Genomic DNA, 21,419 nt, shown 5'->3' with positions numbered 1-21,419 from the left:
TGCCTTCAATGTGGCAAATTTCAGAGTTCGGAAGAATTTAATAATTTTCCTCTGAGAGAGTTTTTCAGAAAACTGAAATACAAAAGCAAAAGTGGAAGATTCGTATGTGTTAGAAGTGTGGAGAAGATGATTGGTTTTCATTTCAAAGGTATCATCATAAGCCCTAATAGAGCAGGTCCAAAAAAAGAAAGTTTTATAACAATGAAACTCATTGCAGGCACCAGCTGCACATATTAAGGGATGCTGTTGATGTGAGGGCTCCTCAGCTGGTTCTCAGGTCTCCGCACACTGAGTCCCCTTACAGTGCCCAGGAGCCCCTACTAAGCTCCCGCGCAAGGGGGCTGCCCGAGACGGCAGCGCACAGCCCAGGAGCAGAGCCAGGGCTCCAGGCCCCTCGAAGGAAGTCTCTGATTCTCAGGAGTCCACGTTTCTCTCACGTGATAACCATGTGGTCTAGAGGCTTTGAATTGTAACCACATTGCTCTCTGATAGGTGAACTCATACTGTGACCTCCACAACCAGACTACCGGGTTTCAAGTCCTGGCTTTTTGACCTTGGGCAAGATCATTTGGTGCCTGAGTGTACTCGTCCCTAAAATGGCTCTAATAATTGTACCCATCTCTAGGCTTATTGTGAGATTCCTGTAGACAATGCAGGGGAATCACTAAGAACAATGCCTGGAATGCGTGGCAAAACTCTAGTGATTGTTAAGTGGGGGGGGACAGTTGTTACAGAGAATAAAATTAAACACTGATCCCCCACTAGTCCTGTAAGAGACCCCAAAATGATTAAAATAAAAAGAGTAACAATGGCAGGATCTGTCTTGGGGAACCCCAGAGCGTGTCACCCTCTGGCCCCACAAGCTCAAGTTCTTATTTGTCATCTAGAGGCTAAACATTGGTCAGGGGGAAACACCACAGCATCCCTCATGACTGGGAAAAACAGTTTCAACAGCTGTTTCACTTCAGCCAGATGAGGAAGTAAGAATGAACTGAAGTCACGTGTCGCCAGAGGAAATGAATGACAAGCACTATCTGCTGTGACAGACCCAATGGATTTATGAAGACACCACGAGACAGGTTCCTGCGAGGCCGCTCCGGGTAAGAAGCCATCTGTCCGCTGCGCAACGACTGCGAGCCTAATCCCCTCACAGAAAATGCCAGCAACGTCGCTTCCACACAGTGAGCTGAATAACAGGAAACCCTGAGTCATTTTCAAGATACAACTCAGAAAGCTTTGAATTTCGGTTGTGTGGTGATGCTGGCATCCTGAAATGCCCTTGCCGTCACTGTGACGGAAGAGCCACTCAATGAAACAATAGTCCCGCTGCCTGTTGGCCCCTGCTCTCCGCTCTTCCCTTCCCATTACTGTGGTCACCTGCCTCTACGTCAGCAGCTCTAGTAAGAAAGGACAGAAGATTAATACCGACCTTTAGAAGGTGACAAAGGTAATTAACTGCATCGCAAATGCAGCTGCAATAATGAATGGACAGTCATTGGCACAAGAAACAAATGCTGTTTACAAGTTCCAATATTGCAAATTAGCTTTCCTTGCATAACAAATAACCCTGAAATCTGAAGTCATGCTCCTAGTGTGAGTGCCATAAGCCAAACACAGAAGGAGCCTCTCTAGAAACCTCTCCTTGGCCAGCTCACGCTCTTCCCATTTCAGGAAGATCATTCACAGCAGCGAGGCAGGGCAGGGTGCCCAAACCCCGAGCAGACAAAGGCTACGGAGACAGTTACTCGTTTAGAAGGCTATTCTTTGAAATGCACTCTGGTCTTTGCTTGGTAAGGTTTCACTTTAAGAAATTTACTGATTCCATTGCTTAAATTACTGGCTACTTGATCCATCCAAAACCAAATCTGCAACAACAATTGCAGAGGAAAAGTGTGGATGCAGTAACAATGGTCCTGGGTCAGGATGAGCTGACCACAGGACGCCTTCGAGCTGTTTACCCCCTCCCTGTGCTGACAACTGCAGCCAGCAAGTGGTGTTCAGTGACATCTGGTCCCGAGTTGCACAACTTCAGGGGCACTGCGACACTGCCTTCTGTGTGCATGCATTCCCTGCAGCCTAATGACAGCCATCCTACATCTGGTCTAGATGTGCCCTTGTCCAAGGACATTTATTCTTTATTATGTGCAAAATCATAATGCTTTTTAAATAGGCTGAAATAGCCTGGCCAGCGTGGCTGGTGGTTGAGCATCGACCTATGAACCAGGAGGTCATGGTTCGATTCCCAGTCAGGGCACGTGACTGAGCTGTGGACTCGATCCCCAGTAGGGGTCATGCAGAAGGCAGTGGATCAATGATTATCTCTCATCATTGATGGTTCTTTCTCCCTCTCCCTCCCTCTCTGAAATCAATAAAAATACATATTTTTAAAAAATAAAATAAACAGGCTGACACTGTCCCCTGGAGGAGAGCATCATGGCAAATGCAGGGGAGCACATTCGGTGGCCTGCAGGTCCCACTTACGCAGACATGAGTTCCAGGTTTAGTGTCAGTTTCAGGGGCCAAATAGCTATTAGCAAGACATTGTCAAAGGGGCAACTTCCCTGCATCTTCCACCCAATGGATCATTGCTTTATTAAGGCAACAAGGCAACTATCAAATGAAAGGGGCTACTTCTTATTAACAGTTAAGTTGAGGAGCAGCCAATGTGGCTCCCTCCACAAAGACTTCAGAGATTTGGTCATTAACGAGGTATTCATTGTTGATGCCCCAAATCCAACAAGGCATTTGGATCAACAGCAGACTACTTGTTATTCCAAGGAAATGTCAAGACCTGTTTTCCCGAGTGTGAGACTCACTCAAGTTTCAGATCTCGAACTCATACCGTCCTTAACATCAAATGACTAGCAACATAATTTCCCTTCAACTTACGTTTATTTTTAGAAGTATTCTCCACAAACGTTGAACTAAAAGCATCTCTGTTTTCTCATGGGTCATATTGGCTTAGTCATGTTGGCTTAATCAAACTTATCTATATCTATCTATCTATCTATCTATCTATACTCATCCTAAATACCTCACTAGGCATGTCATAAAAATAAGGACAGTAGCCGAAACCAGTTTGGCTCAGTGGATAGAGCGTTGGCCTGCGGACTGAAAGGTCCCAGGTTCGATTCCGGTCAAGGGCATGTACCTGGGTTGCGGGCATATCCCCAGTGGGAGATGTGCAGGAGGCAGCTGATCGATGTTTCTCTCTCATCGATGTTTCTGACTCTCTATCTCTCTCCCTTCCTCTCTGTAAAAAACCAATAAAATATATTAAAAAAAAAATAAGGACCGTCTACAGAGCCACAATACTATTATTAACCCAATGAAGTTAACATTCACTCAGCGATTTTATCTGGTATTCTATGTTTGCAAATGTCCAAAGCTTCTTTATAGTTCTTTTTGAAAATCCAGAATCCCATCCTGTTCACACATTACCGGTCTGTCTGAAAATGATGAGACATGGAAGAGAACACCGGGAAAGTCTATGGCCAGTTCAAGGCAGTTAAGCACCACTTCCTTGAAAGACATTTACTTCCACAGCTTCACTCCTGTCCACTGTATGGAACATGCACCATGAAATTATGACATTCACTTGTCAAAACATTTCTCTGAATGCCAAATGGCATCCCTCTTACACTCATTTTTAAATCAACTTTATACATGTGTGCCTGAAAAATCCTGTGAGCGTCCTGCTGACACCTCCCTAAGTACGCTTCCAATCCAGGCCTCAGATTTCTTCCCAGAGTAGATGACTGAAAATCAACTAACTGAAACTAGTGGGAGCGAACACTCATCCTCCATGCCAATGTTTCAGCAGCTGAGAGAATTTAGACCTTAGCTATGTAGACCAAAACACTCACATTTTTAGAGGGACTTTAAATTATCACCATGTAGAAAACCCAGAACTTCGTTTGACCAGCCTCGTGTAATCCTGTCCGCTGTGTCACCCTGGGACTCCTGCTAAGTCCCGTGGGCTGCATAGAGAACAGGATTAAATGAGGTGCTCTTTGCAGTTCACCTTTTATACTGAAAGTCTCTAATTTATTAATTAGGGCTCAGTTTAAATTTACTGTATTTAATTAAGAGAGACTGTCTAGTGGGAAAGAGATAAGGAAGCAATTAAAGTGCTATGATGGGGGAAGAGGGTACAGTGCGACACACGGCAAGACACCTCGCCCCACTGAGCATAGAGGGTGGGAGAAGGGGCGGAGCCAGTAAGGCATCCTGGGTAGTGGCCCTGAGCTGGCCGATGAAGTGCCCCTGGTGCAGTGTGCCAACACCAGGGGGCTCCCAGAGAGCAGGGGTACAAGATGCCTTTGAGGCAGGAGGGACCCCAGGTAACTGCTCAGCTGAGAGCACAACCGGTGCCACTGAGGACCTGGGGAGAAAGAGCCAGAAATGTAAGAGGAAGACCAGGTAGGGTGTCCCAGAAACCCTGGGATGCAGTGAGGCAAGGAAGGAGTGATCAGCCATGTGGAATGCTCCCAAGTAATCGAATAGGATAGAAACTGGAAAGTGTCTACAAGCTTTGTGACAAAGTGACTGGCGACTTTGGCGAGTGATTTCATGGAGTGTCAGGGAGGAAGACAGATGAAAGTTGGCTAAGGAGTGTGGGCGGTGAGGAAGTGGATGCAGTGAGAGCAAACACAACCTTGTTAAGAAGTTGGGGTGCGTAGGTGGGGAGAGAGATGGGAAATAGGGGAGCTGGAGGGGAGAGGAAGGCTCTTATGAAAGGCTTTCTAGGTGAATACACACAGCTGAACAATGAACTGGGAAAGGACAAAGACAAAATATAAGGTGAGATAACTGAAAGCCTCTACTTCTTGGACTGGTTGGTCTCGCTTGGTCTTCCTTGTAGCCTAATGGTTTTTCCCTTATTTCAGAGCCCTAGTATTTGTAGGTAGTTGGAAAATTATGCAGCAATTAAAACTGTAAAGCATATGAATTTAAATACATAAGTAAATCTTCCTAAACTTAAAAGTAAAATACAGGGATTTCCTACGGGCTATGCATTTATGACGAACTCCAGAAAATGAAGAATTCTCACTGTGTCCACCAGGTGGCGCCCCTGTTTGGGGGCCTAGAAGGGAGTTCTTGTCTGCACAAAGCGTGGGCTCCAATGGCTAGAAATGGCCTTCAAAGCCATTGCGTTTATTCCTTTGCTTCCATGTGGATTGGAACCTTGGTCATTCTAATTACATAAAAGTGACCTCAAATAAATCCTGAAAACTTCCAAGTCATCAAACAACATTCATGTATCACCAACACGTATAAGGAAGCATTTAAATTAGAAGTGAACGCCGTACCAGTGGTGGCGAACCTTCTGAGCTCGGCGTGTCAGCATTTTGAAAAACCCCAACTCAACTCTGGTGCCGTGTCACATATAGAAATTTTTTGATATTTGCAACCATAGTAAAACAAAGACTTATATTTTTGATATTTATTTTATATATTTAAATGCCATTTAACAAAGAAAAATCAACCAAAAAAATGAGTTCACGTGCCACCTCTGATACGCATGTCATAGGTTCGCCATCACTGCTGTATACACACATTTTCAGACCGAAAATATCTTAGCAAAATTGAAATAGTCATGCCTCTTTGAAGACAAAAAAATCTAGCTACCTGCTTTCATAATTTGGTGAAAGAAAAAGATGATAACTAAAAAAAATCCAATAAATGCTTATCTATGCTAATAATAGCCTAGGTGATTGTCACGCCCTCATGCATCACACCCTAATGTCATCACAAGATGGCCGTCATAAGATGGCTGTGGGCACAGAGGAGGCGGGGCCCGGTGGAGGAGGCAGGTCAGGGCAGGGGAGGATAGTTGTGGGCAATGAGGCCAGCAGGGGAGCAGTTAGGCATCAATCAGGCCAGGAGGGGAGCGGTTAGAGCAGCCGTGGGCAAACTACGGCCCACAGGCCGGATCCGGCCCATTCGACTGTTCTATCCGGCCCACGGAGCCGAAAGAGCGGAGGGTTCTCTTGCTCTCCCCTCCGCTCCTTCACCAGCAGCAGTGTTAACATGGCAACGTCGGGAAACACGGCCGCAGCTCCTTCTTCTGAGTCCAGTTTAAGAACCCATTGGGGCCCTTGAGTCAAAAAGTTTGCCCACCCCTGGGTTAGAGGGTGATCAGGCTGGCAGGCAGAAGCAGTTAGCGGCATTCAGGCAGGCAAGCGGTTAAGAACCAGCAGTCCCAGATTGTGAGAGGGATGTTTGCCTGCCAGGATCGGGCCTAAACTTGCAGTCGGACATCCCCTGAGGGTGCAGGCTGGGCTGAGGGACACACACCCCCTTCACGAATTTCATGCACCAGGCCTCTAGTTTTATACAATAAAAATAGGTTAACATATCAATACTATGTATAAAACAGGATCTTTCTACTTGCTGTTTGGAAAATTTTAACATGCACAGCTCAATCTAATGTGAGATAAAGCGCTCAGGTTTAAGCAATCTGCTGATAGTAATAAGACAAAGATCTTTCCTCTACTTGATGGGGCTTAGGAGCAAGATTTAGCATAAGGAAAATGTCAGTATTATGCATTTATGAATATTCACAACAAGGAAGATATGTGAGTTGAAGGGCAATTGGAAAGGTCTACCCCACAGATACTTCTCTTTGCCCCTCTCCCATCCTGCTCTGCCTGAAACATCCACCAGAAATGAAAAGGTAGAGGGCAATGGTCCGTTTTATAATTATCAGTGTGGAAAGCAAAGCACACGCGCCCACACACACACACACACCCCATACTAGCTAACCCCAGCTTCCCTCCCTCGCCAATCTCCTTAGGAAACAGTTCTACCATTTCACCTTGCTACAAATGCAGAATGAATGTCAGCACCTTGGGTTTGGAATCCGCATGGAAACGAGAGAGCGCCCCGGTGAGGGTGGCTCCCTCCAGTCAGCCCCTGGAAAATCCCCATGGCCCGGGCAGCAGATCATTTTACCCCATTGTGCCCTCTTCCTTCCTTTTGTAAGAAACTTGAAGGGAAAAAATTATCCCACAGCTTAGCCGTTGAGCAAAACCACCCCACAAGGCAGGAATAACCATGGGTGCTTGGAGGACGGCAGAGGGACCTATGGCTGGAACGCAGTGGGCAGGTGGACACTAACACAAGGATGACGGCCTGTCAGTGAGGAAAAGGACCTCCTCAACAAGGCAAGGCAGCCCCACTAGAGACAAATTAAAGCAACTGCATACACCCAGACAGGACTTTAAAGCTTTGTTACTCTAGGGCAGTGGTCGGCAAACTGCGGCTCGGCAAACCGCGGCTCTCGAGCCACATGAGGCTCTTTGGCCCCTTCAGTGTGGCTCTTCCACAAAATACCAACTTCTGCGCATGGGCCACGAAGTTTCAATCGCACTGTACGTGCGCGCCCGCACGTGGTATTTTGTGGAAGAGCCACACTCAAGGGGCCAAAGAGCCGCATGTGGCTCGCGAGCTGCGGTTTGCCAACCACGGCCCTGGGGACTCAAGAAGCGATATTCCTCTAAGGAAAATATTTGTTTACCAGTATTTGGCTGTGTCATATGCTGATGTGTGTGGTGCTGCTTAACTACACAGTTACATAATGCCATTCAGAATAAACACTGAAGCAATCTGACCATCTATGGGCGGGCTCCCGGGGCCACTCTTCCTTGCTCTTTAACTTTCCATAGTTCTGTGTTGGCGCAGCCAGGCTGACACCCGCCAGAGATGTTTTGGGAGAGACCGATTCCATGCAGCCTCCAAAGGTGACCTGAGGAGCAGCAGCAGAGGCATCCCCTCGCGGGGACGTGTTGTTCTCAGTCCTCGACCTCAGGTCGCACACTTCAATGAAGTCTTCCACTCACGTCACCTTCACGGGTGTTAAAGCTCCAAGTGAATTCCCTTCTCTCTACCCACAGGTTATGACCTTTCTTTTCTCTTGTACTTGGAAAAATTGGAGTTGAGATTAATTACCCGGCTGTGGAGAATACAAATGTTGCTACACTATTTTGCAGTAACATTGCTCAGAAATACAAAAGAAAATGGGCACTGAAAGAATGCCAAACCTCACTATTCATAATAGTAAGAGAAAATACTTGAGCTTACTCTCCCTCTACCAGGAAGGGGACTCTCACCAGGTGGCCTGCTGGTACCCTAATCTCGGATGTCCAGCCTCCAGAACTGTGAGAATCAGGACCTGTTGCTTAAGCCATCCAGTCTGTGGTATTCTTGTTAGAGCAGCCCAGACAGACCAAGACAGTCCGTACAGTAGTCTTGTAGGGCTGCCATACAGAGTGCCCCAGACGGGGTAAATTGAACAACAGAAGTGTGCTGCTCACGGTTCTGCGGGCTCGGAGCACAGGATCAAGGTGTGGCAAGGCTGATTTCCTCTGAGCCTTCTCTCCTTGGCTTGGAGATGGCATCATCTCCGTGTGCTCACATGGCCGTTCTGTGTGCGTCTCTGTTTAATCGCTTCTTGTAAGGACACCAGTCCCACGGGATTAACCCGACCCTAATGACTTCATTTTATCTTCATTACCTCTGTGAGACCCTGTCTCTAAAACTGTGCCATTCTGAAACAGTGGGGTAAGGCTTTCAACATAGGCTTTGGGGGGATACAATCCAGGCCATAACAGTCACCCCTCTTTTAATGTTCCAATCTGGGTCTCAGGCAAACTTATCTATATCCAACCACACTGAAACCCCTGTGTTTCAAATTCTGGCACAGTGTGCCTATTGTATTATGAGGAAGAAACCCTTCTCTGATCACCTGGAGACCTGCTTGTGTTTATATATTTATAAGTTTAGGGTTGTAATTATTATTATAAAGTGTGGCTTTACTGCAGCCGGTGTGCTTTTTACACATTATATGTGAAATCGCTCTGTGACAGAAGGGCCAGTCCGGTCAAACTATGGACAAGGACTCCAGATCCAGGCTGCCTGGGTTTCAGTGCCAGCTCCGCCACTCAGCTACTTGACCCTGTTAAAGGTGAGCTGTTTACCTAACCTTTCTGCCCCCCAGTTTTCTCATGTGAAAATTAGAAATAGTAATATTACCTGCATCATATGGTTGTTATTAAAATTAAATGATTTAATAAGGATCAAGCACTTGGAACACTGCCTAGCAGAGAATAAGCATTTTGTAGCTATTACTTATTGTTGTTGCTAAACTGCACTCTATATTAAGAAAAATATTTGAAAGAGAATCATTGTTCAATTCCAATCAGTCATATGCTTCATTCAAGTTTTATAGTGAATATCCTGATTTCCCCCCAAAATATCCCAATTTTTTTCTGGTGTACACAAGTTTTTTTTAATAAGTCTTTGTTTTTGGTTAAAAGTAAGATTAATCTAGATTAGAAGACTTTTTTTAAGTGTAACTAAGACCAATGAGAGAAAGTTTGCCTATTTGGGGGCACAAGTGAATTCTAGGAAGGAGAGCAAACTCCAAGGCACTTTCATTTATTCATAGCACAAGGTATATGACGAATTCTTATGATGAATTCTTAAACAGTGACAGTGATGAAGATGGTGCTGACTCACAAATGGAGGAAGAAACTCAAAGGGGAAAGATACCCAGGTTTTATAAAGTTCATATAAAAAAGTCTAAAGTCCAGTCACGTGGCTGGTTAATGCTACTTCCTCCATACTGGGAAAGACAAGAAACCCAGAGAGAAACAAAGGGCCTCTTTTCAATCCTCTTAGAAACAACAACAGGCGAGAGCGACTGAGGTCTTACTGCACTAGGCAAATTTCAATATTCTTTTCTAGGTTTACATTCACACAACTTAATGCAACAAACACATCTTGAGCATATGCTTCTATTGCAATGACAAAAACTTGACTGTGGACACTAGAATTGTAAACTGTAGAAAGGGCCACCAAAAAGCATATAGAAAACTAGAGGCCTGGTGCACGACATTCGTGCACGGGGGGAGGGAGGGTCCCCTCAGGCTGACCTGTGCCCTCTTGCAGTCCTGGACCCCTCGGGGGATGTCCACCTGCTGCCTTAGGATGTCCATAAGCTGGCAAGTGGACATCCCCCGAGGGGTCCTTAGCACTTGTCAGGTATATGACAAATCTAGAAAGTGCCATTCACTTAGATTCAAAGGGAATGGCGCCCCCTAGAGCCATGTTGTGAACAACTTATATGGTAGCATGTGGCCGCTCTGGCCAATGCAGGGGTTGGATTGTTAAAACTTGTGTTGTACAGCACGGATGGACCTAGAGAGCATTATGCTAAGCGAAATAAGCCAGTCAGAGAAAGATAAGTGCCACATGATCTCACTCATATGTGTAATCTAATGACCAACATAAACTGATGAACAAAATAGACCCAGAGACATAGAAACATTGAACAGACTGTCAAACCTCAGAGGGAAGGCAGGGGAGGGGGGAGGGGGAAGAGATCAACCAATGAACTCATATGCGTATATGCATAACCCAAGGACACAGACAATAGGTGGTGAAGGCTTGGGGGGAAAGGGGGAGAGGGAAATAGGGGGGAAAAGGGACATATGTAATACTTTCAACAATAAAGATTTATTTAAAAAATTTAAAAACAAACTTGTGTTGTGCCCAGCCGTGTAGCTCAGCAGTTGAGGATCGACCCATGAACAAGGAGGTCATGGTTTAATTCATGGTCAGGGCATATGCCTGGGTTTCGGGCTCAATCCCAGGATGAGGTATATAGGAGGCAGCCAACCAATGATTCTCTCTCATCATTGATGTTTCTCTCTCTTCCTCTCCCTTCCTCTCTCTCTAAAATCAGTTTTTAAAGAATGTATTTTAAAAAACTTGTATTGAAAAAAACCCAATAACAATAATGATTGTACTGGCCTAGATAATTTTGGTTGTGCTGATGTTTAACTTTAATGACATTCACAGTCTCACGTAATTAATTATCAAGGCCAGCTGAAGTTCAGGTCTCCTGTGGAAACTCTTCCTGGGAATCCTTGACAACGAAGCCAGAGGAAATGACCTTCCCAGGAGCAGTTATTTAAAAAATAAGGACAGTGGCGATCACATCACTCTTTGCTCCCTCTCTGCCTTACCAGAGAGGAAGTTCTGGAACAAAATTCTACTTACTGACATAAACCCAATAATCGTAGGTGGTGGTTATGAAGCGAAGGATTACTGAAATGATTCAGTCTGAGTGACAGAACTCACTAGCTAAGAAAGTACTTTCTAAAATCCAGACATGGAATTTCCACCCTGGGGGTGCTTGTAATTATATAGGTACACACACATTTGTGTTTTTCACAAGAACAACAAAGAATAAACAGCTTTAGATAATCAAAAATGCAGAGGAAGGTATTTCTACAATATTGTTATTATTATATCTACATGTATCAATATTGTTATTATTATATCTACATGTATCGTGACAGGGCTTACAATGATTGGGGTTAACAAATAGATTGCTTAATATAAAAACCAGAGGGCTATGTTATAACACACATGTATACCCATGAGCACACACACAATACATACGTAACTGTTCCTTTCAATGACCTGCTTCCTCTGGCAGGCAAAATGTATTCGAGAGAAAAGAGAACAGGAAGGAAGTTGCTGGCTTTTCCCTCCCTGGTTTCAGGTTACATGAGAAGGCTCCATGGGCTGACTCCAAGGATACACAATGCACATTGTTAAGAATCTTTAGTCTCATTATTCAGATTTAACATGAGGACACAGTTACTACTAAAGCACACTTTTCATACACAAGCATGTACATGCCAGCTTCATTTCTGGCAGCCTTAGGTATAAGCTTCTTGGTTGACATCAAATCCCCAGTAAACAATAGAGCCTGTGTAGTAAGTGTAAAGAGCCATCGAAGGCGAGAGTCGGGAAGGGGTGTGCAACCAGCGAGGACTTCACCTGCAAATAAACTGTCAAAACCTCTCGAGTGTTCATATCAGATCTGGACAATGTCCTCGTGCAGGCCAACTGCAGGAATAAAGTGCCGATTCAATAATGAACCACCGGAGCCCAGCCAGTGTGGCTCAGTGGTTGAGCATTGACCTGCCGGGAGCCGGTCCATGCTTGCTGTTTCAAGGGACCTGGCATATATGGCATACTGTTCTTAATATGTTTGCTCACCTTCTTGGCACTATGTGTTTTAACCAAGGTCTCTGAGAAAGGTTGTTTCCCCAGGTAGGGATTTTCCCCTGAAGTTAGGGAGGGAATAAAACCTCTTAACTAAGTGCCAGGTGGGTAATTAATCACTTTAACTACGAACAATCATGCTTAAGCTACATAATCTTTACTCCCTGGAATGGAGATAAGAAACGCCCTAACCTTTGGAATAGAGATTGATAGGATTGGAATCAACTGGTATAAATACAGATGTAACAACACAGAACTTAGAACACAGAACCTACACACAGAACTTAGAAGACAGAACCTACACAGAACCTACAGACAGAAGAACTTCGCTGGAGAGAATATGGCAAAAGATCCTGGACTGAACCTGACTACAGAAATTGGCAAGAGAACCTAACTAGAACCTGGTGACAGAACCTGGCTGGAGAACCTAGCGGGGGAACATAGCTACAGAACCTGGCTGGAGAACCTGGAGAACTTGGCTGGAGAACCTAGCAAGAGAACATGGACACAGAACCTGGCTGGAGATCCTAACCAGAACTTCGCTGGAGATCCAGACCAGAACTTGGCTGGAGATCCTGGCTAGGCTGCTGATCAACTGAACGCTGTCTCTGTGTCATTCCTTCTTCGCCGACTCCATCCACACCTTTGGGGACCCCTGGACCTGCTGGGGTTGGACTCCGGCATTGACCTATGAACCAAGAGGTCACGGTTCAATTTCAGGTCAGGGCACATGCCCAGGTTGCGGGCTCCATCCCCAGTGTAGGGCATGCAGGAAGCAGCCAATCAGTGATTCTCTCTCCCTCTCCCTTCCTCTCTGAAACCCATAAAAATATATATTTAAAAAATAATAATAATGAATACTGGAGAACACAAGGAACTCTCTAAACCATTCAACCTTCCCTCATATATCCTTGTTTTTTAAAAAAAAGTGAGGCTCAATTAAATCTGGAGAAACAGAAACTTACCGTGAGACAAACCCACGTTTCTGACCCAAGGCAATGAGAAGTAACTGCTGAAACCCAGGCCGCACGTTTAGGGTTTCCAGCATAGTTTATGTAAATGTGTGTGAGAATACATCTTTTAATGCATGTTTAAGAAAAGAGAGCTCAACGTTGTAAAACTAGATTTGTTATCAATTTATCAGGAACTTCTTCTGGGCCCCAGGAGTTACTATTTCTCAGGCAACAGGATCCACAAACCAGTATTATTCTAGTTGTTCCATAATGTCAGCTGCTGAGAAGCAGATGACTGGGAGAACTAGAATATTCCGGTTGATTAGGCATATACTTCAGAGAGATTTATATGGCAATGTTTTTATCCTGACTACATTATAAAGCAATTAAAGAACTTTCAATCCTTAAGTCCATTGACTCAACAGTCCATTGAGAACAGTATCTTAAATAAACACTTGAAGACCGTGGCTGTTTTCAGAGCACATAGCTGTCCTGGCAGACTTACACGCCAAATCAGAAGGGGGTAGTGTACTTTGCTTCAAAGCGAAGGATGTTCTTCAGAGAAGAAATGTCTATGCTTCTTTGTCTCTGAAAGCAAGCAGCCCCTATCTAATGATTTTATAACCTTCCCATAACATCATCTGAGGGTGCAAAAGCCTAAGACCCACTTCTAAGTCCTAGTTCTGTGATAGGGGGTCTTGTCCTTCCAGAAGTTACCTTCTCTCAAAAAATTAATATGTGCCGGGGTCCAACCCCAGCAGGTCCAGGGGTCCCCAAAGGTGTGGATGGAGTCGGTGAAGAAGGAATGACACAGAGACAGCGTTCAGTTGATCAGCAGCCTAGCCAGGATCTCTAGCCAGGATCTCCAGCCAAGTTCTGGTCTGGATCTCCAGCGAAGTTCTGCTTCAGATCTCCAGCCAGGTTCTGTGTCCATGTTCTCTTGCTAGGTTCTCCAGCCAGGTTCTGTCCAGGTTCCCCAGCCAGGTTCAGTCACCAGGTTCTAGTCAGGTTCTCTTGCCCATTTCTGTAGTCAGGTTCAGTCCAGGATCTTTTGCCATGTTCTCTCCAGCGAAGTTCTTCTGTCTCTAGTTCTGTGTAGGTTCTGTCTTCTTACATCTGTATTTATACCAGTTGATTCCAATCCTATCAATCTCTATTTCAAAGGTTAGGGCGTTTCTTATCTCCATTCCAGGGAGTAAAGATTATGTAGCTTAAGCATGATTGTTCGTAGTTAAAGTGATTAATTACCCACCTGGCACTTAGTTAAGAGGTTTTATTCCCTCCCTAACTTCAGGGGAAAATCCCTACCTGGGGAAACAACCTTTCTCAGAGACCTTGGTTAAAACACATAGTGCCAAGAAGGTGAGCAAACATATTAAGAACAGTATGCCATATATGCCAGGTCCCTTGAAACAGCAAGCATGGACCGGCTCCCGGCAAATATGATGAGTATAATGATAAGAATGGTGATAAGAATGGATGTTTCCTGCCTTCGTCAATAATTTCCTGAAGAGTTATGTGTCCATTTTTCATGAATCTAAACTTACTTTAAAAAAATCCAAGGGGAGTTTTCAAAATATGCATCACTAACCTTTTCATAAAGCCATGGGTTTTCCTTAAAAGGAAAATTAAGTTCCTAATTATTCTGCTTTGGGGAATAGGTGCCTTCATTTACTACAAATGCTTAAAACATCACTGCTATGTGGGGAGTGATTAATACTACAATATTGTTTCACAAGCGGGAGACAGGGCTGGGGGTCTCCCCCACTTCCCAGTCTACCAGTCTGAGTCTGTAATCTCATACATGATGTACAGTTGAGCACACTGGATCTACCTGAAATCAAAAAAGTCTAATTAAATTGGAAGGTAACCACTTCTGGACTGGGGAAAAGTTTCTCGCTGACCATTATGATCTTTTAAATATGGCTTTAAAAGAGTAACATCTAATTTCATTATTCTTAAACAAAATTATCCTTTACATATTTACATATACAGATAGATATATACATGTGTGTATATACACATACATCCACATATGTAACGTTTTATGTGCATATTTATACACATATGTGTGTATGTGGACAAATGTTAAACTTTACCTGAGCCCCGTGCTCCTGGGAACAGGGATGGTTAAGAAACCCCCACTCCTTTGTGCTCTAGAAGATGGCTTACTGCAAAGGCCCTCCATTCCCCATATGACTTAGATCAGACTCACGGAGGATCCCTGTCACCGATGTCAAGGCCAGGCACACACCTTTCAGAAATGATGAAGGTGAACTGGGTAAAATCCCTGCTTTCTTGCCTTAGCCAAACTTTAGTTAAGCTTCTTTCCTTCCTTTAAGCTCCTGAACTTGACCCCTCCCCCAGCATACAGCTCCTTGTCTTTAAAAAAAAAATGTTTTCATTGATTTTAGAGAGAGAGGAGGGGAGAGGGAGAGAGAGGGAGAAAAAACATCGATGTCAGAGAGAAAAAAGGGCCCAAACCACATAACCTGGGCATGTGCCCTGACCTGGAACTGAACCAGAGACCTTTTGGTGCATGGGATGACGCTCAACCAACTGAGCCACAGTGGCCAGGGCCATATAGGCCCTTCTTAATGGCCTCCCAGGCTCGTACCACCCAGCCACCCACTCCCCCTCCCTCGTCTTTTTAGATTATTTGACCCTCCGAGTAAAAAAACACAAAAGAAACCCCTTTCTGCCTGACCTATGAGACGCCTAGGTTTTATGGAAGGAGCAGTCTCCCTTCTCATTGCAATGGTCTCCTTCGCCATACTGCAATAATCCTTTCGAATAGAGTATCTGTTGGCCTGAATCTGGACTTGCTCTTACTTGGCAATGTACACACCCCACTTACACATACATTCAAAGACGTGAGCTCACACTCTGATTTGGTTAAGAATAAGGAAATTAGTTCACTGTATCACTTCTCCCGAGAGTGACAAGGGAAGTGGAGGAGCTTGTGTCTGAAAACCCTGAGAGAGGTTCTCAACCTTCCTGATGCCGCGACCCTTTAATACAGTTCCTCATGTTGTGGTGACCTCCAACCATAACATTATTTTCGTTGCTACTTCATAACTGTAATTTTGCTACAGTTATGAATCATCATGTAAATATCTGATATGCAGGATGTATTTTCATTGTTACAAATTGAACATAAATTAAAGCATAGTGATTAATCACAAAAACAATATGTAATTATATATCTATTTTCCAATGGTCTTAGGCGACCCCTGTGAAAGGGTCGTTTGACCCCCAAAGGGGTCGCGACCCACAGGTTGAGAACCGCTGGGCTAGAAGAAGTTAAAAATGAAACACTTCTGCCCTAACTGGTTTGGCTCAGTGGATAGAGCGTTGGCCTGCGGACTCAAGGGTCACAGGTTCGATTCCGGCCAAGGTCATGTACCTTGGTTGTGGGCACATCCCCAGTGGGGAATGTGCAAGAGGCAGCTGATCGATGTTTCTGTCTCATCGATGTTTCTAACTCTCTATCCCTCTCTCTTCCTCTCTGTAAAAAATCAATACAATATATTTTTTTAAAAATGAAACACTTGTTACTGATGTCTTCTTTCTTCTCCTATCATTGTAGAAAACAGTTAACACCGTCAAGACATGAAACTCCCCTCCGCTAAAAACTCACCTTAGACTAAGACTGGGTGTATAAGGAAAATGTTTTCTCTAGAGAAAAGTTTTCCTGCCAGAAAAGGAAGACCTTCTAGAACATCACAAGTTGGAGCCAAGTCTCTGGTCTATAATAGCTACTCACTAAGATTCTGCCACGTGTGAACTATTCAGAATCGTTATAAAATGCTGCTTTCCTCTGGGAAAAAAGTGTACCTCCCGGAGACACTAAATTTAGCTGTACTGGAGATACAGTAGAGTGGTCTGTGCGCCCGTAATCGTGTCACCGCCCTGGCTTTCTCTCCACGAAACTCCTGGGAGGCACAGCTGGGAGGCAGGCAGCCAAGGCAGAAACCGGGACAGCGTGTGACCAGCCTGCTTATTGCCAGAAGCATTAACATGCCACCCGAGCCGCCCTGCATTGTTGGAGCAGGGCCCTTTGAAATAATGGGTTTTAGATTTGGGGCTTGTTTATTATTAAAGATGCATTAATTACACTTTAAAAAAAAGCATTTACTGTTTTTTCTAGCACTAATACAGATAATATGCTATATCATTTAATTCTCCCTCCAAATCTTTTCAACCTTAAATCACAGAAATCTCTCAAAAACCAACCTTCTAATACCCTCCCCTGCAACTACAATCGGTCCGATGGTTTTATGGGAAGGCATGTGGGATTTTATGGGGAAACAGAGCACTGCTACTGGTTCCTTTTCAGAAGGTTGGTGATGACATTCACTTGCGATGAGCAATATGACTCAGGACCAGATTTCCTCTGATGAGAATGAGCAGCCATGCTAATGAATGATAATTCAATGAGCCAGGCCGGCCTTTTAAACGTCCCGCGCCGAGGTAAGCAGGTCCAGCACCTCTGCCGTGTTTTCTTCGCGCTGTCATTTTCAGATTGTTTTGGCAACCACTCTCAAGTATCAAGATGCAAGGCAGGGATTGGAGTCCATGAAAGGCTAGAGATTTTACTCTGCTCCACGGGCACTTCCTCGTAGACCACCTCCCTGACTCTCCGACTAGGTCAGGCCCATTAACTTTCCCGGGAACACCAGGCAACTCTCCCCCATGGCACTCATCACAGGCAAACCGAACAGGCAGCGTGTGGTCCTTCAACGACTGCCTCCCCCACGGCACCACCAGCTCCATGAGCCCAGGGGACCATGTTTTTATTGGCCAGGACACCCCCAGGCACACAGTCTAGCACCCGGCAGGAACTTAGATGTGTGTTGAATGGGTGAGTATGAATTCACACACACACACACAAAATCAGTTTGGCAAATTAGGGATTAGAAGAAGCCCCTCTTACAGTTTGGACTTCCTTATTTATACATGTTGGAGAGGAAATAAATAAAATCCCGTTCTTGATACCGGAGAGAAAAAGATGCATTCTGCATTGATGAGCCAAACAGTAACAAGGTCCTAAAACCAGGTCTAGAAGTAGCTCTTCAGACCCCTCGCCCAACACAGCCATGTCCAGCTTGGCTTAGACAGCCCCAGGAGTTGATGCTAAGCCTTCTAAATGGAAACTCTTCACTTCACAAGGCCCAACAGCATTTTCTTCTGTGTGTGAAGATAATGGCACTGACCTGTGAGACTGAAGCGGTTTCTCTAGAACTGACTCATCCATTCTCTCTCACCTGCTTCTTCGTGGTGATAAATGACAAGCACTGAAAGGCAGCGGCTGAGGTTACGGGTGAGGCTAGAGCTTGCTGGGCTGAATGAGACTAAACCGGCCGCCACCATAATCACACCCTCCATTTTGGCATCATTGTTATTTTGCCCTTCCCAGTTCTAGTCACCAAACATTGCCAGCGTGACAATACCATAACTGCTTGCCAAAATTCAGATATTATTTTAATAACTTACAGTAGGCAAAAATTTAAAAATCAAACGAGAATTTAAAAAATAAATGTAGCCAGCCAGTGTGGCTCAGTGGTTCAATGGCAACCTATGTACCAGGAGGTCCCTGGTTCGATTCCCGGTCAGGGCATATGCCCCAGCTGTGGGCTCGATCCCCAGCAGGGGGCATGCAAGAGGCAGCCGATCGATGTTGATGTTCTCTCTCATTGACATTGTTTTAATTATTCGTCCAGAAGAACCAATGGTCACACCTGACGTCAGTGCAGTAGTGCAGATGTGCACCCCTCAGGAAAGGGGAGCAGATACTGGTGCATGTAATCCACCCACGGCAGGTTCCCCAACAGCATCCACCTCAGAGGGTTTGAGTGAGGACTAAGTGAGTTAATAAATGAGTGACTTAAAGAGTATAAAGCAATGTCTGGCATACGAACAGTGCTGTATAAGTGTGTATTATTTTTATTATTAATAAGGAGCATTCGGTGCTTAAAATGAGCAGCTAGATGATTTTCATATAACATTTTAAATAATTTTAAGGGAAACCTGTAAAGATACTGTTGTTATACCCATTTACAGGGAGAACTAAGGCCAATCAAATGTGCATGGAAGGGACATGTGACACTACTTGGCAGAAGTGTTGAAAACCAATTGTGCTTCCTGCCTCTAGGACTGTAGTGTTTCCAAAGACAGAGCCCCCGTTAGCTTGTGCTCCTAAGTGGCCCCTGGCAGACATACATTTCGAGCTGGAAATAAGCCATTGTTGTAAGGCACTGCAGTCCCCAGATCTCTGTAACACAGCATAACCTAGCCTATCCCAACTGAGGAGAAGCACAGAGACAAAAGAAAACGTTCCCAAGGCCACTCAGCCAGAAGCATCTGGCTCCAGAGTCTGTGCCCTTGACCGCCAGTTTAATAATTGATAGTAATGCCAATATAAAGAATAGTTTATTGCTAATGCATTCTTGTAAATGGGGACCTATTTCTAGACATTAGCATAAATAGCTGAATGAGCTGGCTCAGGACAAAACCTAGCCTTTCTCCGGCTCCCAATGCAACACAGTCAGCAGCTACCAGAAACACCACTGGAGTTTTCCATGGACACATGGAGGACACTGGCCATGTCCCTTCCTTCTATAATCCCAGAGCAGTCCCCGGGGGGACGGGACACACATGATCACTATGGGCTGCCAGAGAGCCTGGTTTAATCACCCCTCCCCACATACGCAGTATCTCATGAAATGATTTAAAATATCTCTGGCCATTCAGTTAAAGGTAACTGTTCTCGCTGTCATTCAGTCTTTCAGAGAGCGATGCCTCTCCTTATTCTTGCTTTTCCCATTAGCCCATCACCTTGTTTTCCCTTCTTCTTGTGTCTTTCAACAATGAGCAGAGACCTCAAATGTGTTTGCAAGCTCTATTAGGAAGCACAGCACCACAGTGACATCCAGGTAATTTCCCGGCTGTGGTGAGTCCCCAGAGTTGTGAGTGCCTGAAATTTGGGGATTGAATGAGAGAATCTGCCTGGTTTAGAACACAAGTGCCCAGAGGACAAGTCAGATGCTTTAGCCCCAGCTCTTTCCAAGAAAGACGAAAGTGTTGTCAAGATAAAGCAGAAGGAGCAAAGGCTTAGCAAAAAGCCAAAAAGTTAGGTGGGAAAGGATTAGTCATATCAACTGGACATAAATCTATAAAAGAGACCCAGTTTTTTAGGGCACACACTGAAATGCATTAAATCATAAACTTTCTTCAATATTATTTCCATATATCTCAGTGACCAGCAGGTTAATAAGCCACATAAATAAATATCTGCGGAACAGAGAGCGTTTGCATCAGGTTCACACTGCCACATTACACTCCAGTGCTGTCATGAGCTGCTCTTTATATTAATGCCATAGCTCCTCCCTGCCTGTGAGGCAAATGACACCTATTCCCCCCACCCCCACCCCTTGCCCCCAGAGTGTCAATCCATGAGGTCAGGGTCTGTATCTCTTTTGTTCTCCATGGATCTTCTATGCCTAGCACAGAGCCCATTATACTGTAGGGCTTATCTGTGAGATGAATTTTTAATAAACATTTGTGATACGTCTTACAGATCCCCTAGCACTTTCATATAAACGTGTGCATCTCCCTGCACAGCAGGTTAGAGACACAGGCTCTGGAGCAGACCCCCTGGGCTCAGACTCCAACTCCACCATTTACCAGCTGAGTGACCTTGGGCAAGTTTTCAATGCCTCAGTTTTCTTACCTGTGAAATGGGAATAATAACAGTATCGGGTTGTTGTATTAAAATGCTAATTCGTATGAATCTTATAAAACAGCACCTGACACACAGTATGTGTAAATATCAGCAATGATTAATTTTGATTGTGGCTGTTTTTCTCCTATCACAATGTCAAAAACAAATTATTCCGGTATCATCTTTACTTAAAACCCTGAAAGTAATTTTCAGTAGAGCAGATCATAATCTCAGGAAAATGACTTCCAAAGCTATTTGCAAAAATAAATGTATTTACAAAGTCTGTTCTTAAAATAAACATGACCCTAAGTGGCTCCAGCTATTCTAAAGCGAAGCCTCTTCCAGCCACTTGAATTGGGTCCTGCTCCTGCAACATTTGGCCTTTTCTTTCTTTCGCTTTTTTTTAAATAAAAAATATGGAACGCTTCACGAATTTGTGTGCCATCCTTGCGCGGGGACCATGCTAATCTTCTCTGTACCGTTCCAAGCTTAGTATATGTGCTGCCGAAGCGAGCACTGGACTTATTCTTTTCACAAACAAGAACAAATGTACTGACGTGAACAGAAGTGGTATGTGAGTACACACACACACACACCAGGCAATAGGATTAGGTTGTGCTGTCCTCACTGCCCTATCAGGGCAGAGGCATGGCAATCCC

At 44.6% G+C, this 21,419-nt stretch overlaps 1 protein-coding gene and 1 non-coding gene across 2 annotated transcripts in view; both read right to left on the bottom strand.

The window, feature by feature from the left end:
* PLCL1 (phospholipase C like 1 (inactive)) overlaps nt 1–21,419 on the bottom strand; it is a 252,287-nt gene that overhangs the window by 11,380 nt on the left and 219,488 nt on the right. The window lies entirely within an intron of this gene.
* On the bottom strand, nt 21,171–21,277 carry LOC118662279. The gene has a single exon (XR_004969671.1). It is a non-coding gene; the product is annotated as a U6 spliceosomal RNA (small nuclear RNA).

The sequence above is a fragment of the Myotis myotis genome, unplaced genomic scaffold (assembly GCF_014108235.1).
Source record: "Myotis myotis isolate mMyoMyo1 unplaced genomic scaffold, mMyoMyo1.p scaffold_m19_p_8, whole genome shotgun sequence".
Lineage (NCBI taxonomy): Eukaryota > Metazoa > Chordata > Mammalia > Chiroptera > Vespertilionidae > Myotis > Myotis myotis.
Note: the sequence above shows the minus strand (reverse complement) of the source record. Positions and strands in the feature narration are given on the sequence as shown.